The sequence below is a fragment of the Chrysochloris asiatica genome, unplaced genomic scaffold, assembly GCF_000296735.1.
Source record: "Chrysochloris asiatica unplaced genomic scaffold, ChrAsi1.0 scaffold00169, whole genome shotgun sequence".
In the NCBI taxonomy this organism is placed as follows: Eukaryota; Metazoa; Chordata; class Mammalia; order Afrosoricida; family Chrysochloridae; genus Chrysochloris; species Chrysochloris asiatica.
In genome coordinates this window covers 5186095-5199974 of record NW_006408687.1, presented here as the reverse complement: position 1 = coordinate 5199974, position 13880 = coordinate 5186095, and the positions used below count along the sequence as shown (strand labels likewise).

The window sequence follows — 13880 nt, the reverse complement described above, 5'->3', positions numbered from 1 at the left end:
GGGTTTGAACTGCCTACATTGAGACTCACACTGACCTTGCAGTCTGGCAAATAAACCCACAGCACCACACCAGGACTCCAACACAGCATCAGAAAATTTTCCAGTCAGCTGTGATGAATGCCCACAGGACACACTATTCCACCATAAGCCTCAGCCTGAAGACATTCAGCTTTAGGTCCTTGGTTTAGCAAACCTAGCTCCCCCACTTAAGTGCCTGAAGGCACCCCAGTTTGCAAGCAAGCCTCCTGTCCAAGGTCAGTTTTACTTGCTCTAGCTCGTGCTCTGGCTCTTTGTTCTGCTGCTGCTGCTTCTCTGCCACTCCTCTAGTGTCACAGCTTTCTGTCCCTGGGTTAAGAAGGTCAGATGCACAGGGATCTCTGGGTCCAAAGGACTCACTCCACTCCTGGCTTGTCTTTGTTGGTAGTTGAGATGCCCCTCCTGTTTCTGAGACAGCTCATTTTATACCCATACTAGAGTTTCACATTTTTGCAATTATAATTAACTCTGCTAACACCCATAGCTGAATCATGTCATCCTATCAGTATTTTCTCCCACCTTCTCTTACCCAGACCCAGCAAGGCAGAAACATTATTTGGTAGGAGTTACAGATGATAACTAGAAGAAGCATTACATTAACTCACTACACTACAATGTCCTTTATCAAGGACTGGTCCCTCTTGATAACATATTCAAAGTATTTGAGACAAAGTCTGGTCATCTTTGCTTCTAAGGAACATTCTAAATGCACTTCTTCCAAAACAGATTTGTTTGTTCTTTAAATATGCTATGTCAACACCACAATTCAAATGCATCAATTTTTCTCTGGGCTTCCTTATTTATTGTCCAGTTTTCACATGCGTATGAAGCCACTGAAAATACCATGACTTGGGTTAGATGTCCTCAAAAGTGATATCTTCGGTCTTTAACACTTTAAAGAGGTCTTGAGTAGCAAATGTGCCCAATGCAATAAGTCATTTGATTTCTTGACTGCTGCTTCCGTGAGCACTGACTATGGATTCAAGTAAAATGAAATCCTTGACAACTTCAATCTTTTCTACATTTATCATGATATTGTTTACCGGTCCAGTTGTAAGGATTTTTGTTTTCTTTACACTGAGTTTTAATCCATACTGAATGCTGTATTCTTTGATCTTCATCAAGTGCTACAAGTCCTCTTCACTTTCAGCAAGCAAAGCTGTGTCATCTGCATATCACAGGTTGTTAATGAGCCTTCCTCCCATCCTGATACCCCACTCTTCTTCATACAGTTCCTGGACTATGTACAGTTCCTGGACTATGAGCACGGTGGTATAGTGAATTATTTAATATACCAGTTCTAGCTTTAGTACCATCAAATGACTTTTTTCCTGCTGGATCTGTGTGAGAGAAAGTGGGAGAAGATACTGATAGGATACTATGATTCAGTTGTGAATGACTGTTAAGAGTTAACTGTGATTCTAAAAATTTGGAACTCTAACATGGTTATGAAATGAACCATCTCAGCGGGGGAAGTCTCACTACCATCAAAGAAGAACCAGGAACACATTCTCACAGGGACAGAAAGCTGTGACCATGGAGGAGTGACAAAGGAGCAGCAGCAGCAGAACCAAGAGTCAGAGCAGTGGGCTTCCCAGCCCATGGAGTCAATAAAGTTAAATGACTTTGGGTAGGAGCCTGGCTTACAGAATGGGATGCCTCTAGGCTCTTAATTAAGGTGCTCTGATAGCATGTTGTTAAGTACCGTGAAGTCGATTCCAATTCATAGTGATTCACAGTGACCCTGCACAGGGTTTCCGAGGCTGCAAATCTTTACAGGAGCAGAAAGCCTCATCTTTCTCCCGCGGAACAGCTGGTAGTTTCAAACTGCCGACCTTGAGGTTCACAGCCCAATTCGTAACCACTGCGCTACCAGAGCACAGTGGTTACAAATTGGGCTGCCTACCTCAAGGTCAGCAGTTCAAAAATACTAATCATTCCACAGGAGAAAGATGAGGATTTCTGTTCCCGATTTACAGCCTCGGAAAGCCTATACAGGGTCACCATGGCACATACTACTACCGCCAGGCTCTTAACTGGGGAAGCTAGATTTGCTGACTCATAGAGCTAGAGACACAAACTGAGGTATCTAGTAGCATGGTATACTCTGTATTTATCAGGAACCCCAAAATAGCTTTGTAACACTGTCTGGGCAGAAAGAGGCCTGCTTATAGGTTAGGGCTGAGGAGAGGTTGTCCTGACTAGAAGAAATGTACCCTGAGCATTTTCTGATCGATCCTGCATTAAAGCCTGCTGACTTCCCTATAAACTCATTACTGTGAGTATGGTGTCTGAGTTCTGTGTGGTCACTGCAATGGATTATTGAACCCAAATGAGTAGAGAGGCTGTGGGAGGAATGGCTGGTGCCATTTTTTGGAAGCACAATTAAGTGCACTGGAATTCTCACTCTTGAAAATGTTATCTTTAATTTATGTTCCACACAGTTTTTGCAGTCAATAAAACACAGATAAATATCTTTCTGGTATTCTCTACTTTCAGCCAAGATCCATCTTCATCTGACATCTCTCATTCCACCTCCGCTTCTGACTATAGTTTGAATTACTGACAGTTTCCTATCAATGTACTGCTGTAACTTTTTTTTTTTTTTTTTTAATTATTTTTGGCAAAATTTTACTTGTGTGTGATTTTAATACTGTTCAATAGTTTCTGCATTCTGTTGTGTCACTCTTCTTAGGAATGGGCACGAATATGGATCTCTTCCAGCTGGGTGACCAGGTAGCTGTGTTCCACATTTCTTAGCATACACAAGTATGCACCTTCAGTGCTGCGTCCATTTGTGGGAACATCTCAACTGGCATTCCGTCAATTCCCGGAACTTTGTTTTTCACCAGTGCCTTCCGTTGGTTCTTGATAACAAGCTACCTACTGAAATGGTTTAACTTCAGTCAATTTTTCTTAGAACAGCGACTAAAGTGTCACTTAGAAATGCCAACCCTTCTTGGTTTTCTAAATTTAGATCCTAACTCTTGTCTTCTCAAGCCACCCTTGGAAATCTTCTGTTTAGATCTTTTACTTCATTTCTTTCTTTAGCTTTAGCTTCTCTACATTCTAGAAGAAGTTTCATAGTCTTTTCTGACATCTATTCTGGTCTTTTCTTTCTTTCCTGTCTTAAAATGATCTTTCACTTTCTTCACCCTTAATGTCTTTAATGCCATACCACAACTTGTCTGGTATTCAGTCATTAGTGTTTGATGCAACAAACCTATTCTTGAGATGGTTTCCAAACTCAGGTGAAACTTAAGTCATATCTAGCTCTCATAGACTAGTTTTAATTTATTTCAGCTTCAACTTGAACTTGTATAAGAACAACTGATGGTCTGTTTTACAGTTGGTGCCTGTCCTTGTTCTGACTGATGATATTGAGCTTCTCCATTGTCTCTTTCCACAGATGTAGTCAATTTGATTCCTATGTATCCCATCCAATAAGGTCCATGTGCATAGTCACCATTTATATTGTTTAAAAAAAGATATTTGCCATGAGTAAATATCTGGTCATACAAAATTCTATTATGCAACCAGAGGTTAGACACATATTATCTTGGGTGAAGGGGAAGGCAATATAATTTGTTTTAGTCTGGAATCCCCACTGGAACTTGTCAACCTGGGTGACTCTACTGGCATTTAAAATAGCGTCCAGCATCACAACAACAAACAACCTATCACAGTACAGCAATTGACAGACACATTGTGAAGAATCAATAACACATCCAGAAACTTATTAAGCGCCATCAAGTCGGTTCCAACTCATAGTGACCTTGTAAAGGGTTTCTGAGGCTGTAAATACATGTGGGGCAGAAACCCTACTCTTTCTCCACAGAGTGACTTGTGGGCTCAAATTGCCAACCTGTGGTTTGATAGCCAGAGCTTATTCTACAGAGACACCACGCTGTGTTATTGATTGAATTGTATTCCCCAAAACTGTATGTCAACTTTTTTACTAGGCCATGATTCTCAGAATTATGTGATTATCTTCCAGTTTGTGACCTAATTATCCCAAGTATTGTAAGGAGCTCTGGTGGCACAGTGGGTTAAGTATTGGGCTACTAACAGCAAGGTCAACAGTTCAAATCCACCAATCACTCCACAGGAGAAAGATAATGCTTTCTGTTCCCATAAAGATTTACAGCCTCAAAAACTCTATACATGGTTGCTGTGCGTCAGAATTGACTTGACAGAGTACATTTTAAATGAAAATCACATGTCGTAAATCCTCCCCTCAATTTATGATATTAATGAGGCCATATATGAGGCAGTTATGTTAAAGGATGAAATCTACAGGATTAGACTGTATTTAGAGTCAATCTCCTTTGAGATATAAGGCGGAATAAACAAACTAGCTGAGATCAGACGGACCTATTAGCACCAAGAAAGAAGAGGTAAGAGGGAGCATGTCTTTGGGACCCAGGTTCCCTGCACTGAGAACTCCTAGACTCAGGGAAAGACTGATGCCAAGGCATACAGAGATTAAGAGACAGTAAGCTCACAGGTGTTGAAAAGAGACAAGGATCTCCCTGCAGGTCCAACAGAGACCTGTGACCCAGAATTCAGACTTCTAGTCTTTTAAACTGTGAGAAAATAGAGTTCTGATTGCTAAAACCACATATATTTTTGTTATAGGAGCACTTGTTGTTATGTGCCATCAAGTTGATTCCAACCCATAGCGACCCTGTATAGGGTTTCCAAGTAGCAGCTGGTGAGCTTGAACCACCAACCTTGCAGTTCAAACGAATTTGCACTCTGATGCATTAACCCACAGCGCCACAACTAGATAACTAAAATAGGATGTTAGATGAGAAGTGAAGTTTTTTTGCTTTCTTGTTTCTTGTTTTTTTTTCTGGAAAAGAGTCCCTCATATTTGATATAAATAAAATTTATCTGATGTGTCCACTGAACAGTGAATACATAGCTTTTGCAGTATAGTCATGCTATAAGTCCCTAATAGAGAATCTCTTTTCCTGGAAAAATATATAGTGCAATCATCTAAGTGTTGTAACCTGACCTGAGAACACTGGCCTTCAATAATGAAGGGAGAACAAGAAAGGAAAATGACTGTAATTCTTCTCTCTCTTTTTTAAAAAATAGTTATTATCAATTTTTATTTATTTTACATAAACATCTCATAGAACGTTGTAAACCAAATTTTCCAAATATATTTGTTACAATGCATATTTATTTATGAAAGTATTTGCTATTTTCAGAGAAAATGGAGAAGAGAAAGAGAAAAAAAAGAATAAGATTTCATAACAAGTCTTCCGTGTTTTGGCCTACATTTTTTCCTCTTATAGAAAAGTACCCATTTGTAACTTTGAAACATCAAAAGTGCAGTGCATTAATTTAATTAAAAAGTCAGTAGTGTCAAATATATTACTCAGGAGCCAAATTTCCCTCTCTAAATCTATGGATTCATATGCTCTACTCTCATTATATACTGGCTTTAAATAAAAATCAACAAACTATTCAATTAAATAATCCCAGATTGTTGACAGTTTTAAAAATTTCCACTTTATTTATTCATCAGTATATTACAAAGATTTGACAAATCCCCACAGAATGCACTTCCTATATGTAGGAAGTTGATAATCTTATATCTGCCATTTGGGCATTTGCACAACTGCTAATCTGTTACACAAGAATTCTTTTTTTTCACATTAATGTTTCCACTTGAACAAAGTATAAGCAGTCATCTTCATCCCAAGACTTAACCACTCTAGAAACAGGGAACCATCTTTATATTATTATTTCTTTTGCTCTTAGTCTTGCTATTAATAAGCACAGTGGATGTTTCTCAGTGCATATGAGTGGATTACGGCAAAAGGACACAGCTTCACTCCCTTACTTCATTCAGATCTCTGCTCAAATGTCATTTCTCACCCAGAGCTTTCCTTGTGACTCTACTAAGAAAAAGCACCATTTCTATTAGTCTTGATCTCTTTATCCTCCCACTCCCTTTAATTCTGTGTACAACCCTTATCACTACTTATAATTATATATTTATCTGTGTGTTTTCTGTCTTGACAAAGTACAAGTTCCATGGGAGCAGGGACAACAGCTATCTATTTACCACTGTATGCCCAATATCTACAATAGGAAGACACAAACAGTAGTTGTTCAATAAATACTTGACTACATGATTAAATTACTGATACTTGCTACACTAGAATTCTTTGGAAATCCAGGATCCCTGCAACTGCAAGCCAATTTTTCGAAGACCTTCACTAGTTCTTAAATCTTGGAAGAAAGTCAAGTTAGAATTAAAGAGGAGCTTGTTAGTTTTGTTGAGTCATCAGTGAGGCACAGGGACAAAAGAACTTCTCCCATTACACTACTCAAAACACCTACTGATAAAACCTTTACTAGACTATGAGAGCACCCACTTGGGAAGAGAATTAAGGTTTTAAGCGGGGGCTTTCAAAATACATATGGCTTTCAAGAAAAATAAAAATGTTTTGAAGATGAGTTTTATGCTTTAGTAGCAGCAGTAGCTATTAAGAAAATCCAGACTCTCTGAATTTCACTCCAAGAGACATTTCTTTCCAAATTAAAAAAAAAAAAAATCTTATTTTTACTCGTGATAGAGACAAACATGGTGTTTACGTAATATACAACATTTTCCCAGGACACTCATATCTAATTAGAGCCAGAACAGATGCAAGATAGAAGTTCCCTTAGTTAACTTTGCAATGGGAAAGAGGGAGAAAACAAAGAGAGAAGTTGAAAAAAGAGATTTAGGTGTCCCGGTTATACCAGGTGCTGGCCTGCTGCACCTTCACGGTCTACCTGGGACGTGGAGGGAGCAGTGCAGCCTCTACCCATCCACCTCAGATGGGGCACAGTAATCAGAGAGCGGAGATGGCCACCAGGCTCCAGACCTGTTCTTGGGGGTTATTGTCATTCAAGGATACATCTATGGAGTTCACTTGGGAAGAATAGCAGCTTCTGGATTCTGCTCAGAAGTACTTGTACCAGGATGTGATATTGTAAAACTACAACAGCCTAGTATCAGTGGGATATCATGGTAGTAAACCTGATTTAATCTTCCAGTTGGAGCGAGGAGAAGGGCCATGGATGATAAATGGCAAACTGTCCAGTCAGAACTATTCAGCCCTGACTCTGCTCTCTCAAATGGTGTCCTTGCCCATTGAGCAGTATGGTTCCTGGTCCTCCTCTGAGGAAATTTTCCATTCTGTTGTCCTTTGTTGCCACACCTGACACTGGGAGGAATGATACTGGAAAAACCAAGATGCACTTCAGAGTATTGAGACAGGTTATGCTTGCAGCACATTTGGGAAAAATTCAGTTGAGTACAAATCTTGTTTCTTCAGGACAAAGACTTCCTAAGGATACCACGTGTGGAAAAAATTTGACTCAAAACTCAGGTTCATCCATAAACTATATAAAGAATCCAGATAAGTTTCATGAATATGAAGAATCTTATTTTCTTAAGCATCAAAGAGTTCACACAGCAGGAAAAAACTGTATGCAGTGAATGTGGGAAAGATTTCATTGGCGATCACAGCTCATTGTACATCTCAGAATTCATACAGGAGAGAGACCTCATGAATGCACTAAATGCGAAAGAGCCTTCCATTCTAAGTCAAATCTTAATGGCCATCAGAGAGTCCATATAGGAGAAAAACCCTACACATGCAATGACTGTGGAAAAGTCTTCTCTTTCAGGTCACAGTTCATACAAGAGGGAAGCCCTTGGCTTCAGTATGAGTGGGAAAGCCTACGTTGGAAGTCACAGCTTATTTTACACCAGAGAAGTTACACAGGGGTGAAACACTATGGATGTAGTGAATGTGGGAAAGCTTTTAGTTTGAAGTCACCGTTTGTTGTACACCAGAGAACTCACACCAGAGTGAAACCCCATAAATGTAGCAAATGTGGGAAAGCCTTTCAGAGTAAGTCATACCTCCTTGTACATATCAGAATGCATACAGGAGACAAACTGTATCAATTCAGTGATTGTGGGAAAGCCTTCAGTATGAAGACACAGCTTTATGTACATCAGGGAATTTACATAGAAAATAATCCATACCAATGCAGTGAATGTGGGAAAGCTTTTAGTAGGAGGACACAGCTTACTGCACATCGAGAGCTCATGCAGGAGAGAGAGAAGCCCTTTGGATGTAGTGAATATGGAAAAGCTTTCACCAGCAAATCATACCTTGTTATACACAGGAGAACGCACACAGGTGAGAAACCCTATGAATGCAGTTTCTATAAGGGAGCATTTTTTGGGAAATCACAGCTTACTATACATCAGAAAACTCACTCAACAGCAAAGCCATATGAGTGCAATGAATGTGAAAAAGCCTATCGTAGGCGGGCATCACTCCAGCTACACCAGAAAACTCAATTCAGGCGAGAAACCTTTTAAGTGCAATGAATGTGGGAAAGTCTTTACTCAGAAGTCATCCCTTAGTGAGCCCCAGAGAGTCCATACAGGAGAGAAACCTTGGGAATACTTTGAATGTGGGAAATCTTTCTATTGGAAATCAGGACTTCGTATACACTGGAAAACTCACAAGTGAGAAATCAACATGATGAAGTGAATGTTAGCAGCACTCTCATAAAAATGGATCCTCAGGAGACTTCAGATGATCACACAGACAGGATATACAAGCAGGAGGCCTTAATTAATGCATTCATTTCAAGTAAATCATGTATTTAGAATGAGTGTGTAAATGCTTTCATATGTAAGTCATACCACAAATCTTTGTAGGTGAGAAAATAATTGAGCAGTCATTGTAGCAAATGTTGTAGCATCATTATATTGATTTAATTAAGAAAATTCATCCTGAGTTTACCTTAAAAAATTAATGAGTTGGAAAGCATTATCTTATAGAAAGTGTGTTCATGGAAAGTGACATCCCAGATTTGAAATTATATTTTTATAGATAGTGACGACATTCTCAGTGATACAAGCAAGTATAGACTTTTTCATGGTTGAGCATAACATTTTTTGTTTTTTTTCAAATGTGTAAATAAAATAATGGTCAGGAAAAAAGCAAGGAATGTATTCTGAAAGGTAAGGGATCATTTGTTTGACTTTCTTTTTATGTTTTATTGTGAGTTATATGATAGTTTACATGAGAGAACCTCAGTTCCATATTCATTCCATCGTATATCATTACATTGCCATGGTTCCAATCCCCTCCATGCATTGTCTTCTGACCAAAGGGCATATCCTAGAAGCCCGTGCTCTACACTCCCCCCTCCCCCCTCAGTCTTCAGCCCACAGTTCCTCTCCCTCTCTGGATCCAAAGTCCCCAGCCGCTTCATCCCTCCATGTCATCATCATCATCTCTGTCTCCATCTCAGGCATCCCCGGTTCTCTAGGTGGGTCCGTTCTTGGTTCTTATCTGTTGGTGGTCCCAGAGACCTCCGCTCATAAATTGGAGAAATAATCGCTCTCTTCCTCGCTACAAAACATCTACCCTTGCATTTCCAACACTCACAATCTGTCTTGATAACCATTATTCACTACAGTATCACACGTAACCCATCTGTATTTCATTTCATTGTTTGACTTTCTTGAGTAAGAATAAATAGCATTTTTTAACTTTTGGTATTTTTAAATGTAACTTGTTATACATATATCTGATAGCTTGTGGAGTATGATTTACCAATATTGCTAAATATCAGTATGGTCTCTGTTTCTTAGTAATGCAATTTATAAGTAAAATAATATGGCTTGTAATAAAGCAAAGAATACACTTTCACCACCAACAACCCCAAAAAAGAAAAAAGCGATTTATCTGAACTTCACCAAGTAGCCATTATGTCAACTCTGACTCACCCAACTCCATGTGTGTCAGAGTAGAACTGTGGTCTTTAGGGTTTTCGATGGTTATTTGGAAGTAGATCACCAGGTCTTTCCTCCAAGGCATCTATGGGAAGATTTAAACTTCCAACCTTTCTGTGAGCAGCCAAGTGTATTAACCATTGGCTTGCTGTTAACAATCAAGTCGATTGTAATTCATAATGACCCTCTATGATAGAGTAAAGTTGTTTCATGAGGCTTTTAGGCTGTAATCTGTACTGAATGTGAATTGACAGTTCTTTTCTCCCTACAAGTGGCAGATGGGTTCAAACTGCTGACCTTTCTGTTAACAGCTGTAGTACCTTCCTATCCAAAGTCTTAATTCCCACCAAGTGATTGGGTTATTGTTGTTATTAGGTGCCATGGAGTCAGTACCAACCCATAGCGACCTTATGTACAACAGAACGAAATACTGCCCAATTCTGGGTCAACCTCACTACTGTTGCCACACTTGAGTCCATCGATACTGCCACTTGGCCAATCAATCTTGTTAGGGGTCTTCATCTTTTTCTCTGACCTTCCACCTTACCAAACATGATCTCCTTCTCCAGTGACTGGTCCCTCCTGACAATATGTCCCAAGTATGAGAGACAAAGTTTGGCCATTTTGACCTCCAAGGAGCATTCTGGCTGCGCTTCTTCCAAAACGGATCTATTGGTTCTTTTGGCAGCCCATGGCACTTTCAATATTTTCCTCCAACACCATAACTCAAAAACATCAATTCTTCTATGGTCTTCCTTATTCACTGTCCAGCTTTCACATGCATATGAGGTTATTGAAAATACCATGGCTTGGGTCAGACGCACCTTAGTCCTCAAGCTGACATCTTTGCTCCTCAACACTTTAAAAAGGTCTTGTGCAGCAGATTTGCCTAATGCAATACATCCTTTGATTTCTTGACTGCTGCTTCCATGAGTGTTGATAGTTGATCCAAGAAGAATGAAGTCCTTGACAACTTCAATCTTTTCTCCACTGATAAGAATGTTGCTAATTGGTCCAGTGGTGAGGACTTTTCTTTTTTTTACATTAAGATGTAATCCATACCTAAGGCTGTGCTCTTTGATTTTCATCAGTAAACGTTTTAAGTCCTCCTCACTTTCAGCAAGCAAGGTTGTATCATCTGCATATCGCAGGTTGTTAATGCGTCTTCCTACAATCCTGAAGCCACGTTTTTCTTCATATAACCCAGCTTCTCAGATTATTGCTCAGCATACATCTTTCTGATATTCTCTGCTCTCAGCCAAGATCCCTCGGACATCAGCAATGATATCCCTCGTTCCACGGCCTCTTCTGAATCCGGCTTGAACCTCGGGAAGTTCTCTGTATGATTGTAGCCATTTCTGTATTACATTTAGCAAAACTTAAGTCGCATGGGATATCAAAGAGATTGTCCGATGATTTCCGCATTCCATTGGGTCACCTCTCTTTGGAATGGGCACAAATTTATCTCTTCCAATCAGTAGGCCAGATAGTTGTCTTCCAAATTTCTTGGCAGAGATTAGTGAGTGCCTCCTGTGCCGCCTCACTTTCTTCAAAGATTTCAAGTTGTATTCCATGAATTCCTGGTGCCTTGTTCTTTGCCAATTCCTTCAATGCACCTTGGACTTCCTCCTTCAGTGTCATTGGCTCTTGATCATATGCTACCTCTTGAAACGTTTGACCATTAACCATTTCCTTTTGGGACCGTGACTCTGTGTATTCTTTCCATCTTCTCTTAATGCTTTCTGCATCATTCAATAATTTTCCCAGAGAATCTAGTAATGAAAGTCAAGGCTTGTATTTTTTCTTCAGTTCCCCCAGCTTGAGAAATGCTGAACGTGTTCTTCCTTTTTGGTTTTCTGATTCCAGATCTTTGCACATTTTGTTGTAATATTTGGCTTTATCTTCTCGAGTTGATCTTTGAAATTATCTGTTCAGCTCTTGGACCTCCTCATTTCTTCCATTTGCTTTAGCATCTCTATGATGGAGAGCAAGTTTTAGTGTTTCTTCTGACATCCATTTTGACCTTTTCTTTCTTTCTCAATGACTTTTTGCTTTCTTCCTGTATGATGTTCTTGATGTCACTCCACAACTCTTCTGGTCTTCAGTCTTTAGTGTTTAATGTATCAAATCTGTTCTTCGGGTGATCTCTAAATTCAGGTGGGATATATTCAAGGTCAAATTTTGGTTCTCGTGGACTTGTTTTCATTTTCTTCAGCTTCAGCTTGAATTTGCCTATGAGTAATTGATGGTTTGTTCCACAGTCTGCCCCTGGCCTTGTTTTCACTGATGATATTTTGGGTAGGACCATTGAAATAAGGCATATAGGGCTGTAAGGCTGGGATTAAGGAGCTCTGGTCGTATAGTGGTTACGAGTTGGGCTGCGACCCTCAAGGTCAGCAGTTAGAAACTACCAGCCATTCAGCATGAGAAAGATGTGGCTCCCATAAAGATTTGCAGCCTTGGATACCCTATACAGGGGTGTTATGAGTCGGAAATTACTTCATGGCACACTACCACCACCACACCAATGCTGAGACTGGTTAGTTTTGCCCTTCAGCAAGGTTTAAAAGGAGCCATCTCAGAAGAAGGACATTCAAAGGGCAGCTTGAGAAGACAAAGTAAAGTATTATTATGAAATGTGTAAGGACCTGGAGTGAGAAAACCAAAAGGGGAAAACACACTCAGCATTTATCAAGCTGAAAAGAACTGAAGGGAAAAAAATTGAAGCCTTGACTTGTAATACTGAAGGATTCTATGGGAAAAATGTAGTCAGTCATGGTGTGGTGGTGTTGGATAAGCACTGGACTGCTAACCACAAGGTTGTCTATTTAAACCCACCAACTTCTCCTTCAAAATCCTGAAGGGCACTCAACAACAACAATGGGCAAAATACTGAATGCTGCAGAAATCATCAAATGAAGATGGAATACACAGGGTCACTGTACAAAAAAAGAAATGGTCTATTTTTAAGCTTTTCAAGAGGTAGCATGTAATCAATAATAGACAGTACTAAAGGATAAAGTCCAAGCTCTACTGAAGGCATTGGCAAAAAGTAAGACTCCAGGAACTGACTGAATACAAATTGAAATTTTCAACAAATTGATGCAGCAGTAGAGGTATACACTCATCTATGCCAAGACATTTGGAAGACAGCTACCAGACCAAATGATTAGAAAAGATCCATATCTGTGCCCATTCCAAAGAGAAGAGATGCAAAGGAATGCAAAAATTATCAAATGACATCATTAATATCACATGCATGTAAAATTTTGCTCACGCTCATTCAAAAAATTGTTGCAACAGTACATCAACTGGGAAATGCCAGAAATTCATGCTGGATCCAGAAGCAGGCATGGAACTAGGTATATCATTGCTGATGTCAGACAGATCTTGGCTAAAAGCACAGAATATCAGTAAGATGCCTACTTGTGATTAATTGACTGTGCAAAGGTTTTTAACTATATGGATCATGACTAACTGTGGATAACATTGGGAAGAATGGGTATTCCAGAACACGGAGTTATGCTCATGAAAAACCTATATATAGACCAAGAGGTAGTCATTAGAACAGAACAAGGAGATATTGAGTGTTTTAAAATCAGGAAAGATGTGCACCAGAGTTGTATCCTTCGCCATACTTACTCAATCTGTATGCTGAGCAAATAATTTGAAGAGCTGGATTATAAGAAGAAGAATGTGGCATCAAGATTGGAAAAAGACTCATTAACAGCCTACGATATGCAGATGATACAACTTTGTTCGCTGGAAAAGAAGAGGACTTAAAATACTTACTGATGAAGATCAATGACCACAGCCTTGAGTATGGATTGCACCTCAGTGTAAAGAAAACAAAAGTCCTCACAACTGGAACACTAAATAATATCATAGTAAATGGTGAAAGAACTGAAGTTGTCAAAGACTTCATTTTACTTGAATCCACAATCAACACTCATGGAAGTAACAGTCAAGAAATCAAATGACGTTTCTTATTAGGCAAGTCTGCTGCACAAGA

The 13880-nt window shown here is 39.4% G+C and overlaps 1 pseudogene; it reads left to right on the top strand.

Annotated features, from left to right (window-relative positions):
- Positions 1-6906: 6906 nt before the first annotated feature.
- On the top strand, positions 6907-8594 carry LOC102842282 (annotated as a pseudogene).
- Positions 8595-13880: the final 5286 nt, after the last annotated feature.